General features: G+C 35.2%; 1 protein-coding gene across 1 annotated transcript in view; it reads right to left on the bottom strand.

The window, feature by feature from the left end:
- CLCN5 (chloride voltage-gated channel 5) overlaps positions 1–14,157 on the bottom strand; it is a 164,479-nt gene that overhangs the window by 96,208 nt on the left and 54,114 nt on the right.

Genomic DNA, 14,157 nt, shown 5'->3' with positions numbered 1-14,157 from the left:
ACCATTCAAACTATATTATTTATTTTAAAACCTCTGCTCTTATTTCTCTCCCTAGTGATTACATATTGAATCTGGAAGAGCTGATGAGAGGACACTCTGGACCCCCTCCCGACTCCCGTCCTGCCTTTGGAATTTAGCACATGAAAAACACATATCACAGGATACTAAAAGTCCACAATTTTAGAACTTTAGTAACAAAGGACCACAAAATCCAGCTAGATACTTCCCTTATATGTGGAAAAACTGCTTTTTCCCCCTTGAATTCAGGTTTAAACAAGCCCTTAATTAAAAAGCAAGGACAACCGGAAACCCTTCCTCTCCAGGTCTCTTAGGAGATGCTGCTCTGAGGCTGACCTTGGTGGTGGAGAAGGTGGGTGTGGGGAGGAAACCTTAAATGCCTAGAATCCACAGCTCAAGCCAAGGAAGGAAGAGACCCAAATCCACTGGGGCCAGCACATCTCTCTCTAATGCCAGAAGTTCACAGAAGTCTCACTTCCTAACTTGTCTGGCTAGATTCTTAAATCTGTTTAAACTATTGTATTGGTTAACCCATCACCCAGCCACCAAATAACAAGTTCTCCCTAGTTAGCTCAAGGAAACGACAGCACACCAGTTACATACCCTACTGTACTCTGCCTAACAGTAACTGCAACAGTTAGATTTTTGTGGGTCAGCAGAACTTTATAAACTACTTTATAAACCAAGGAAAAATTATAGCTCTACATATATGCAAACCTTTATAATTGCAGTATATCCCTTAATTAATCAAATGGGTAAATAAATTACTTGCATTAAAAGCATCCTAAAAAAGTTCTTGGCTTGCCTCAAGGTTATGGAACATTGAGTTAAGAAATTATTGCTGGGGGAAAAAATAAAGAAAACAACTATTGTCCTAGCGAAGTGTTAGTTAAGCTACAATAGACTTTAGCAGTGTAAGCATTTTTCTCCTCGACACAAAATGTAAGTATAATATTTAAGTGTTTCTTCTCTTCTTCCTTTGTTATTGCTAAACTTTGGTTGGAGATTCTGCCAGTGATGCACCTGGACAGTCACTGGGAATTTTAAGGGGGGTAATGATTAAAATGTCAACGCTACAAACCACGTAGGGCTTTTAAGGAGAAAACAGGCAGGTTTTCTACCCACAGGTACTTTATGAGAGTAGTGTATAATCCTAGGGTAGGACATGAAACTGCATGTCAGAATTCATCCCTTGAAAGCTCAAAGAAAGCAGTAATGGTGGGAAAATGGGGAGCTGGGAACATTTTTGTTATTTTTCCAAGCTGAAATTTGGAAGGCAAAAAAAAAAAAAAAGAAAAAAAGAGAGAGAGAGAGACCCCAAGAGAGAGACCCCGGGACCCTTTTGCAGATTTCTATGGCACAAGTCAAGAAGACGTAGCCAGCCAGCTCATAAATTTACCACTAACCACAACTAAATATAATTCAAAACACCTGGAAAGCTTTTAAAAAAATAAATGAACTGAAAGACCCTATAGATTTGGGCAGTTGTCAGAATTTGTGCTGCCAGACAGATGGCGTCAATGCTCTCAGGAAAATGAGACAAGTCAAAGGCTTAATTCATTCAACTGAGCAGCACCTCTGCACATGGATTACTATTTACACTTCATAACATACACTCCCACTAACGCCATATGTTTAAGAAGCCATCATTGGGGCTGTGAAAGAAAGGAAAGAAAGTTCCCAGTGAAATTCTCACCACCCTTGGTTACATGGGTGTCTTCACTTTGTGGTAAATCATGGGGCTGTAACTCTGGATTTGCACACTGTTTTGTAGGTGTGTTATATGTTAATAAGAAAGTTTTAAAACCCCCTGACATCCTTTGGCTAAACTTGTAGCATTATTAAACACCTTGCCAGAAAAACTCTTCTAGACAATGGCTTAGGCAAAGGGTTCATGACTAAGAACCCAAAAGCAAATGCAACAAGAACAAAGATAAATAGACAGGACTTAATTAAACTAAAAAGCTTCTGCACAGCAAAAGAAATAATCAGTAGAGTAAACAGACAACCCACAGAGTGGGAGAAAATTTTCACGAACTATGCATCTGACAAAGGACTAATATACAAAATCTGCATGGAACTCAAACAAATCAAGAAAAAATAATAATCCCCTCAAAAAGTGGGCTAAGGACATGAATCGACAATTCTCAAAAGAAGATACACAAATGGCTAACAAACATATGAAAAATGCTCACCACTAATTATCAGGAAAATGCAAATCAAAACCACAATGTGATGATATATCTTACTCTACCAAGAATGGCCATAATTAAAAAATTTAAAAATAACAGATGTTGGCGTGGATATGGTGACAAGGGAATACTTCTACACTGCTGGTGGGAATGTAGACTAGTACAACCACTATGGAAAACAGTATGGAGATTCCTTGAAGAACTGAAAGTAGATCTACCATTTGATCCAGTAATCCCACTACTGAGTATCTACCCAGAGGAAAAGAAGTCATTATATGAAAAAGACACTTGCACACGCATGTTTATAGCAGTACAATCTGCAATTGCAAAAATATGGAACCAGCCCAAATGCCCATCAATCAACAAGTGGATTAAGAAAAGGTGGTATATATATACCACGTAATACTACTCAGCCATAAAAAGGAATGAAATAATGGCATTTGCAGCAACCTGGATGGAGTTGGAGACCATTATTCTAAGTAAAGTTACTCAGGAATGGAAACCAAACATCATATAGTCTGACTTATAAATGGGAGCTAAGCAATGAGGACACAAAGGTATAAGAATGATACAACGGCTGGGTGCGGTGACTCATCCCTGTAATTCCAGCACTTTGGGAGGCCGAGGCAGGCAGATCACTTGAGGTTCAGGAGTTGGAGACCAGCCTGGCCAAAATGGTGAAACCTCATATCTACTAAAAATACAAAAATTAGCTGTGTGTGGTGGCAGGCACCTGTAAGCCCAGCTACTTGGGAGGCTAAGCCAGGAGAATTGCTTGAACCCAGGAGGCGGTGGTTGCAGTGAGCCAAGAATGCATCACTGCACTCTGGCCTGGGTGACAGAGCCAAGACTCTATCTCAAATAATAATAATAAAAAGAATGATACAATGGACTTTGGTGACTTGGGGGGAAGGGTGGGAGGGGAGTGAGGGATAAAAGACTACACATTGGGTACAGTGTACACTGCTTAGGTGATGGGTATACCAAACTCTCAGAAATCACCATTAAAGAACTTACCAAGCCCAGCTACTTGGGAGGCTAAGCCAGGAGAATTGCTTGGACCCGGGAGGCGGAGGTTGCAGTGAGTCCAGGTCGCGCCACTGCACTCCAGCCTGGGCGACAGAGCAAGACTCCGTGAAAAAAAAAAAAAAAAAATTACCCATGTTACCAAACGCCACCTGTTCCCACAAAACTATTGAAAAACAATTATAAATAATAACTAAGTGAAAGGGGAAAATACCCACCTTGCCATACAAATGCTTATTCCAGGAATTTGGAATAAACTCACTGGTTGAGATGGAAATGCCACTGCTTATTGACTACCGACCCTGAAACTAAGCACATAATGGAGAAATGATTCATTGATCAAGGAGTGTGCAGACTGGACAACTTAACCTGAAACAGGTTAATTCAGCAATTTCCAATTTTGGGCAACTGTAATACTCTCTTAAAGGTTCCTCCAACCTCTAAAGAGGAAAAAACATTGCATCGCATGTGGATATGAATGTAATAGAAATTGGGTAAACAGAAAACAATTTTTAAAGTTTCACAACATTCTCAACATGTGACACTCCATGGAATCATAAAATCAGATCCGGCAATAACTGGTCTGAATCAGCAGAAAACTGACTATGAAAGGCACTAAACGAAAACCTGTGCTATAGTCAGCACTATACAGTAGCCAAAAGGTTATGTCACAGGGCAATGTTGGAAAGTAAGTGCTCTGTATGTTCCCAGACTACAACCAACCTACTTAATATACTTTTTAAATAAATATTTTAATGAAGTGCCTACTATGTATTATAGAAGACACATCTTTTGGAGGAGAGAAAAATATTTTTATTTGAATAGAAGATTTGTTTATTCATTTAACCAATATGTATCAAGGGACTTATAAGGCTAGGTGCTAGGATATAATATGTTTTTTTGGGGGAAGGACACACATTTATACCCTTTAGTATCTCAGGCTACTTGCAAAGGCATTAAGTGGGTGGGACTAACAGAGATGGAACAATTACAGAAAAATTAAAATATGAGCCTGGGCAACATAGGGAGGCCCTATCCCTACGAACTTTTTTATAAAAATTAGCCAGATGTGGTGGTGCACACCTGTGGTCCCACCTTCTCAGGAGGCCAAGGCAGGAGAACTGCTTGAGCCCAGGAGTTCCAGGCTGCAGTGAGCCATGATCATGCCACTACACTCCAGCCTGGGCGACAGAGCGAGAACCTGTCTCAAAAATATGGTGTAAAATCAGGCACTAAGAGGTATGATATTAAGTGTAAGTAGAGCAGCAGGAGTTCAAGGAAGGGGTCTATTAAGTATAGCTTTGTATAGTTGCAGGGTGAACCCACCTGGGGCTCTCTAGCATGGGCAGGTGAGGTTGCTGAAAAAGACAGGGCATTCCAAGCTAGGACAGGGAGAGTCCAAGCAAAAGGCAAGGCAGTGTGAAGGAACAGGAGGCAAAGCAGTTCTAATCCTAGTATGGCACAAGGACAGGTGCCAGCCCCCACACTCTTATTATTATCAGTGTTATAGAGATAAGAACAGAAATTAATAAGCATTTAGGGACTTTTATACCAATTTGACAGAGTAATTTTATGTTCATTAATCTAATAAAAATGAAGCTTATATTTTATATGGCTTTATAATTTTCTTCTTCTAATGATTTTTATTGTATTTTGCAAAAGTATCTGTCTATGACGGTTCACAAGTTAAAAAAAATTAAAAGAGCAGGTCTTTCAGCACAGCTGCCTTGAGAAGCAGTGGTGGTGCTATCTGTCATTCGAGGGGCTAGGGTGTGTATAGAGAGCCGGGGGTAGGTAAGGATGGATAAACGAGGTGAGGCAAGATTACCAAGGACTTGAAATCCAAGCACACAGAAGAATTTATACTGGAGCCAATAAGCACTGGAAAGTCACCCTAGGTTCATAAATAAGGAAGTGACATAAAGAATGCAGCTATTTTATAGGGCAGAGTCTGGCAGCAGTTTCTTGGGTTTGATTGGAAGGAAGAACAATAGCTCAGGAACTAAAGGGATTAGAGTAACTTGGAAATAGCGGTGAGGAGGCTGAACCTGAATCACCCCTGGCCTGGGTGATGGGACAATATAGCACTGGAGAACAAGGGGCAAACTTAGATATGCTGACTTTCTGGGGGTAAAAATGAAAAAACAGGACTCCAGGGTTTCTTGCTGGAGGCCAGACATAAAAAGGCCTCGCTTCTCTAAAAGAAAAACTGAAGCCTTGACAGAGAATGACAAGTAAAGACAGACTAATGAGGAATGCAGGGGACTCAAAACACTGAAGTACTTGGAGGATGGAGGAGTTTTTCTGCAGTGGCAGGGGGCCTAGGGGTATAGCCACAGAAAGCAGGAAAGAGTGTAAAAGTATCACTTTAAATGGCGAAACTCAAGTCTATATAATCTGCAAATGAATCTATCACATTTCTACCCTGGGATTCCTTTGCACTGTAGTGAGTATATTAAAATGGCTGATTGCACAAGACCATGATTGAGGGAGGGCCATTCTGTAAAGGTCTAAATAGCAATGCTTCCCTGGACTTCCCTTTCACAGGCGCAGGCAACAGAAATGTTACCCAAGATTTAAGAGACTTATTAAGACGCCCCCTCTGTTTAGGAGACTTCCAGGAAGAATGTTTTATTATGCCTTGAAAACACCATCATATAAAGTTTACAATTACAACACCAGTGGTCTGTGAACGTTCAGTTTGTGGCACATAAGTACTTCCAAGGGTATCTTATAGGAAGGAATATGGTTTTTCCCCCTTGCCATACTTGTACCTGTCAGAGGTTGATTCTTAGGGATTTAATAAGCAGTATTTAATAAACTTTTTATACAAGTGTGTTGCTGTTCGTAATTTTCTAAAAGAACATACAGATAATCTGATTGGATAAGATACCATCCACCTTGTATGAGAAATGTACTGTTTACTCTCCAAAGGTTATCTTGACCTAAAGGTGGGGGGACTACCAACAACTTTGGACAAGTTTAGAAGATAGCAAAAAACTATGTGGCTGCAGTCTCCTAAAGAGAGGTCATACTTCTAGAAATTTCAATAAACAAGGGATATCAATGGACTTTGGCCAATGAAATATTTTAGGAATATAAGGTGGGATGGGAGTACCTATGAGAATAATAATATGTCATTTCAAAAAATGTGTTGGGCAATATAAGCTAATTCTCTCATCAGCATTCTGATGCTTTGGGCTTTTGGCTTAATCTACACCTGCGTTAACTGTTCCTGAACATGCCATGCATTTTTCCTTATTACATAATCTTCTGTTTTTGAAGATTATCAAGTTCAGCAGCCTCTTCTAAATAAAAGCAAGTATATATACCTTACACCAGCATTTTCTAAACTGTGAATTACGTAACACTTGGTTCTATCATTAAAAAATGAAATATGATTGTCCCACGGTCAAGAAAAAATTGGGGAAACATACAAACGGATTAAAAGCCATGAGAAATCCCACAGTAAAGAAACATTACATTTTTCATTTAACTCATCATTTTGGAAATAATCTGCTAGTGGAAAGAGGAAGGTAGATTCCTAAGCATTTTCTTCAATAACTGACTTTTTTTGTAAATTAAAAATGAGAAAGGATGGAAAATTAAACCATACATACAAAGGAAACTCTTAATCATCTGAAAGTTTTACAACATATGAATGTGCTAAATGTCATATCTGCTAACATAAAGATTAAAAGACCCAAAAGATTTTAGAAACTTAGACAAATAAATCTTTACATACGTTTAGCTAAGGAAAAACTATTTTCATGTCACTGAAAGAAAATTTCATGTAGGTGTTTTTAAAACATGTTAATGTTAATAAATAAAGAAAATGACTAAATAAAGAAGCCAGACATCTGGGCAGATGGCAAACCAACAGTGCCTTGAAATTAATACACCATTTTTAAAATCTAGAATAACAAGGATTATTAATAAAAAATAATCAAGATAGGACTCAATTACTATAATTGTTTAAGAAGTAAGCCAGGCCCAATTTTAAAAGCTTTACAATACTAGAAGTAGATAAGCAAAGTCACCATGATAGGGTGAAGAGAGCATCAATTAAGATAACATAGGAAAGACCACAAGAAAAACAAACAGAATAAGATGGACTGCCTAACAGTACGTAAGAAAGACTACAGTTCTATGGCAAATAACCAATACATTATTACAAATAAAAGAAGCGTTGTACATAGCAATAAAAGGAATCAAAGCCACAAGATAAATTAAGAAATTAGGGCTATCTTTTCATATCATTAAATCATCCCTCAAATTTACTAGAGTATGAATTTAAAAAGAAAAGTTCACTGCTAAGTTACAAATGTAAGATAAATATGCTAAATTTTATGCATTAAATATTAAAATAATTAGAAATAAGATTAATAAAATCTGACTCTAGTTATAAAAATACACGTTTAAAATGGTTACTCTCTCCTTGAGCTCTAGGTATTTGAAAAGTAAATAAATCAATAAATTAATTAATTAAATGGTTACTCCCTGTAAGTTTGCTAATGCAAATAAAAAGAGCAAGACATTCGTCACAGAATTGGAAAAAAGTACATCTTAAACCAAAACACAAGGACGCTATCAAATGATAAACAAATGAAACAGGAAATGATTTTTAAATACCCAGTAAATTTTTTAAAAATCTAATGATTTTTTATAAAACAAAAAACTGATCAATTCAATACGACAGAGACAAACACACTCCTAGTTACAGAATTATTCCATTAGCTGAATAAGGAATCAAATTAGCAACAAAAACAACAATGAAAGAATTCAGTATATCTAAACAAGACATACAATATAATCATCAGGTTTATATGATTTGTTTCATGTAAAAATATTTGGGAAAATGTTATTTTTCACAATAATTTGTCATATACTCAAACACAGAAATTCTCAATATGAAATGGCAGGATTTCTACACAGCACAAGGCAGTAAGATAGGAAATGGGATATAAGAACACAATCCAACCACATAGAAATCATAAAAATATCTTTCTTAAATGGCAACCGAATAAAGAACTAATTAAAATACAAACAAGGAATCAAAATGTATCCACAGCTCTACAAGCCTATCTTAAGAAGTTTGAAAAAACTAATAAAATTGATAACTGCTAGTACAATTAAACAAAGGAGAAAAGCAGATAATTATTCACTTTAAAGATATATTTTAGTTATACTTAATAAAAAAAACTATTTAAATCATTAGGGAATTCCATATGTAAATATGCTACAAATCACAAAAAGGAATAAGTTTCTCAAACAAAAAAAAAATAGCCCAAGTACCCAAAATGAGAGAAAGAATCTAAATATACCAAAGAAATAAGCAATATTGCCAGGCACGGTGGCTCACACCTGTAATCCCAGCACTTTGGGAAGCCAGGGTGTGAGGATATTTGATCCCAGGAGTTCGAAACCAGCCTGGGCAACATAGTGAGATCCTGTCTCTACAAAAAAAAACTTTTTTTAATAGTTGAGTGTGGTGGTGCATGCCTATTGTCCTAGCTACTCAGGAGGCTGAGGTGGGAGGATCACTTGAGCCCCAACATTTGAGACTACATCGAGTTATGATTATGTCACTGCCCACTGCACTCCAGTCTGGGCAACAGAGTGAGACCCTGTAGAATAAAAGAAAAAAACGAAAAAGAAGAGAAGGAAAGAAAGAGAAAGAGAAAGAAAGAAAAGAAATAAGCAATATTATCAACAAACTTCAAAAGAAACAAAAAAGACACAAGCAGTTCAAATATTAAATCAGTAATAATCTTATAATACAAATGGTTCCTAAAAGTCCTCTATCAAACTTATTTTCATGAGACTAAGGTCAGCTTGATTACTAAACCTGATCTATGGCTAAAATCTCACAAGGAAAATTATAGATTTTTCCTATTTCTGGACACTGATGCAAAATTCTAAATACAATATTAGCAAGCTATACATCAATACTTTGAAATAATTGCTTGTCATGATCAGTTGGATTTTAGTCTGAGGTTGCATGGCTGATTTTAAATAAAGACAACAATTCATAAGAAAAATAGTAAAAATATAATTAAGTGAATAAATAGGGTAAAAATCTAAAAATTCAACATTTGTTTCTAATTTTAAAAGTAGAAGGATTTTCTTTTATTATCACAATACGATATGTCTGAAAGAAGTCAACGTTATTCTTAAGGGAGACATGTTAGAAGCAGTCATCTAAAATAAAGAAGAACCCCCCCCCACAAAGATACCCAATCATCATTCCTAATTAACTATGTTAGAAAATGTTGACCATTGTAACCAAGTAGGAAAAATAAATGAGTAATGTAAGAAGATAAAATAAAACACATCATTTGCACAATATATATTAATACATAACCTAAAAGGCCAAGATGTTTGATAAACAAAGTTAAAAATAATGAGCTCAACAAGGCGCAAATTATAAGATAAAACCACAAAAATCTATTGCATTCCCACTCCAATAAAATATCTACTGAATACAATTAGAAGGGCAGAAGTCCCTTTTACCACAGCAACAACCACCAAGTTTTATATTTTTAATATGTATTATATAACATATATTAACATAATATACATTATATATTAATATATTTATATTAGTTTATAATACATTATGTATATTGATATATTTTACCTATACATATATATTTTACCCTGTATACATATACACTGTGGGGACTAAGTATGGCAAAGAGAAAAACAGGTTAGGCCTTCCTTTCCACCTGGACACTTGCCGAATCCTGTCAATGTTACCTCTGTAATATGACAATATGACAAACAAAAAGTTTCCCATCTAAATACAAAGTTAATGCCAGTTCCTCAGAACAAGAGGTTAGAAGCAGATGGCTTGTATAAAAGGAATGAATAAAATGAAGCACAAGTAAATGAGTATGAAGTACCATATTCACCCATTGTTAGTAAAAAAAATAAAGAGAAAACAAATAACTGTGGGGTTATGTGGATAATGAAAGCACTCAAACTGTTTATACTACAGCATATATCAACTGCATTGTTCTGAGCCAATACTCCCAGTTCAGACAGCAGTTGTCCCCCCAAATAGACCTCTCATCTTCCATCTTGTACAAAATATGTTCCTCATAGCTGTATTCATGATTTATTTTTAAAATCCCAGAGATGTGATTGAACCAACTCTGATATAGCATTTATTCTCCTCGCTCATTGATCATTCGTTTTGAGTGATATGCATGTGAACAAAGCATGCAGTCTCTGCACCAAATTGTAATGTTAATTAGGTGCAGTTTTTTTTTTGTATACCAGTTATACCACAATAAAGCTGGGGGAAAAACATACAGTCTCTGATCTCAAGGAATCTATGTGATATTACTTAATTTAGCTATTAAGTATTTGTAGCACACTAATATATGGAATGAATGTACAAAATAACATTAGTTGGAAAAGTCTATAACAATAACAAAAAACTGTATACCCAGTGATAAAAGCAATGTGAAAAGATTTTCTCTCTCTACATACACAAACAGAAACAAAGGAAAGACAAGAATTTGTAAGAGATGGACAATAATATATATAGCTGCCATTTTAAAAGTACAAAATAGTTTTCTATACATGCACACAAGCTTGCACTGCATCTTTTAGAATGCTTTCAATAGCAACGTTTGGCATTATTTAGCAGCTTCTATTCCAGAGCTGTACCTCTTAGAGGGGGCCAGTCTTTATGTGTATGTAACTCAGTATATTCCTCTTTTTCTCTCTCCTGTGTTTCTCTTTTAATTGCCAATAACATAAAACTGAAGTACTTCTTGTAAATTACTTGCTGCATTTACTGAAAAAGGGGGTTTATGTTCTCTTTTCCTAATTTTAAAACCAGATGAATTGAACAAATTCTATTTCTTTACTTTGTAACAGTTGCTTTTTTCCCCCTCACCACCCTTAATTGAATTTTTTCAGTGGGTCAGTGGCCCTTGATTGATTTTTTTAAAAAAGTTCTTCAACCTGGTTTTATATGATGCTATTTGTTGGAATATAAGAAGAAATCCTGAAAGCAGACATTACAAGTCTCCCATCAGGGGCAGAAGGCTCCTCTACATTTATGCTACCCTGGGCCCTTCAAGTCATTCAAAGGTTATAATGTTTATTCTTAAAATTTCCAACTGTTTTGTTTTGTTTTTTCCCTAAATGTCACCTGCATTAAAAGCAATGTTTTGTCTCTGTTGCTGCTTTGCAAAACAGCACAAAATTAGCAGGGCAAAACAGAGAACGAAATGAGCAGGTTGATAATGGCAGTAAAAGGGAAAAGAGTAACTGCCACTAAAGCCAGGATAATCGCCCCCAGATCCCCTCCAATACAGGCTGACTGGCTCTAGTTAGAAGCATCACAAAGTTCTAAGACTCAGAGGCAAAAGTACACTGGGTGCGAAGACTTAAACTGATTTCCTTAATGATGCCACTAAGAGTTTGATGAATTGAATCTTGAGTACCTTTATTATATTGGTTTCAGCTTCATATTTAGCTTATACACAATTAATTGTAGTCCAAATACATTATTTTCTGAGTTCTTTTCCTTTTCTCTCTCAAAAAAAAAAAAAAAAAAAAAAAGTTCAATGGCTGCTGCTCTCTGGCTGCTGGTAATAAAAAGGAATAAATTTAGCAATATTTAGATTTACAGGCTGAATCTTGAAAGACTTGACTTTTGTACTTTAAAATTTCACTTAAAAATAAGTCAATAAATATAATTAAACTGCTAAGACTGAGATGCTAAAGCTGAGGCATGGAAAAATGAAAGAAAATATCCATAGTATTTTCTGATGCAATTTCAACATGTAGTCTTGTTTGTTTGTTTGATCACCATTTTGTGGTTGGGGTGTAGTGTAAGAGTTAGGTTTCCAGATTAAAAAGTAAAGAAAGACATGTGTAAGGCTCAGAGACAGGGGAATGCATTAACCATGAAATCAGAAATTAGAATAAGATTCAAGCAACTTCAGCTGTGTAGGAGAATGGACTCTGGAAAAAGAATTCACAGAACATTTTTGGATTACAGTGTAGAGAAATGATGGCTCATTGGGGAAAAAAACTTTTAATAAATGTTATTGGGGAAACAATTAAAATTCATTCCAGATGAGTCAAGGAGTCAAGCTTTTTTAAATTATGAAAAACTGTAAGAAAATGCAATGGTGCATTTATACTCAACATGTGAGAGAATTTCATTAATACCAAAGCAAAAAATGAAATGGTCACCTATGCGTGATGCATATGACTGCATAAAGTACATTTTGCAATTATAGAGGCAATAAAAAAGTATATTTAAAAATTTAAAAGTTTAAAAGGAAAGCAATATAGATAGGAAGTAGCCATGATTTTGATGGACAAATAACAATATAGAAAACAATAAAGTTCTGATACACCCTTATGGTTAATACTACTTTCCCCTAGATAAGTGTTAAGGATATAAAAACATTACACCAACAAGAAAGGAACACTAGAAAATGTTCAGCCTTATCAGCAATGAAAGCCCTGTATACCTATTAGCTTCCTAATACAACTAAATGGTATATCATATTTTATTTTCCTGAAAAGCAATACCAGTTATTAAGTATACAGTACTCTATTGGCTCTAGATGAATTGGTCAAAGAAACAAATACTGGAGAAAACTTCGTATTTTCAGTCACTGGCATTTTATATACTGGTCATTTCCATGCACCGCTAGGACAGCTTTATAACTTTCAATGCGTATTTTCAGCGGTTCAGTTCTTTCAGGTTTTTTTTAAAATTTCAGATTCATTTTTAGTCATTTATGCCTAATCTATTTGTTAGGCAATCTTTCATACATTTTTCTCCATTTTATTTCAGCCATTAAGTGAAACTGCTTTTGGAAATTTGGCTGACATTAATGTTTCCAATCACAAGTCCATTTATCCATAAATAGTTTTTGTATATTTTCTTGTTATTTTACAGTATTTAAAACATACTTTAAAAAAAGCATTTTGGGCTGTTTTAAATTATTTTGCTTCACTAAAGCCTATATTCTAAAGAGAAATGAGCTTTCACAGAGTTGAGGGAATGGCTGAATTTTTTGTTAGGTATTCCTAAAAGTAGCATTAGATTTTAGATACTAATTTTAACACTGTAGTGTAAAATTAAGGGAGACATATATAGACATATAATTAATTCAGCATTCCAGTAATCATAGATATATTTATATCTTTAACCCTAAATACATTAGACAGTGCTAGACTTTTAATATGACTAGTTAGTATTTATAAAAGTAAAGTTATAAAGTATAAAAGAAATAGGTTCAAAAATCTATCATACAACAATGGTGATTACAGTTAATAACAATGTAGTCTATATTCTTGAAAATAGCTAAGAGACTACATTTTAAATGTTCTCATCACAAAAAAAGTGTAAGTGAAGTCATACATATGTTAGCTTGATTTAGCCATTCCACAATGTACACGTTTAAAAGCATCATGTAGTACATGATAAATATATACAATTTTTACTTCTCAATTAAAATGAATCACCTGAAAGTTTACCTAATATTGGAGGAAAATTTTAAATTCCAGGAAGACACTGACAAATTGAGTTGGCTGTCAGAAAATGAATTATATTTTGTTAAGTAGGAAGAATGAACAGAAATTATTCAAAGCAGGTAAAAAGCTTCAGAACTACCCTGTGATACACAGAAATGAGCAATATATGAGACTTATAGACAAGTTCATTCTTTCAAACAAATCATCTTCTTTTCAAATGTTTTCTAATTGATCAGTGATTAAATAACCTCTGGTATATTTGTGAAGGACTAAACTCTAGCCATCAAAAGTGAAAAATGATCAATGTGTGGCGTATGGTGGGGAATGTGGGAGAGGTGGGCTGCAAGCAAGACTTTACTAAAATAAAGGGAGAAAAGAAACATCTTTTTGGTAAAAACAACAAGGA

The sequence above is a fragment of the Trachypithecus francoisi genome, unplaced genomic scaffold (genome assembly GCF_009764315.1).
Source record: "Trachypithecus francoisi isolate TF-2019V2 unplaced genomic scaffold, Tfra_2.0 Lachesis_group6, whole genome shotgun sequence".
Lineage (NCBI taxonomy): Eukaryota > Metazoa > Chordata > Mammalia > Primates > Cercopithecidae > Trachypithecus > Trachypithecus francoisi.
This window is presented reverse-complemented; position numbering and strand designations above follow the sequence as displayed.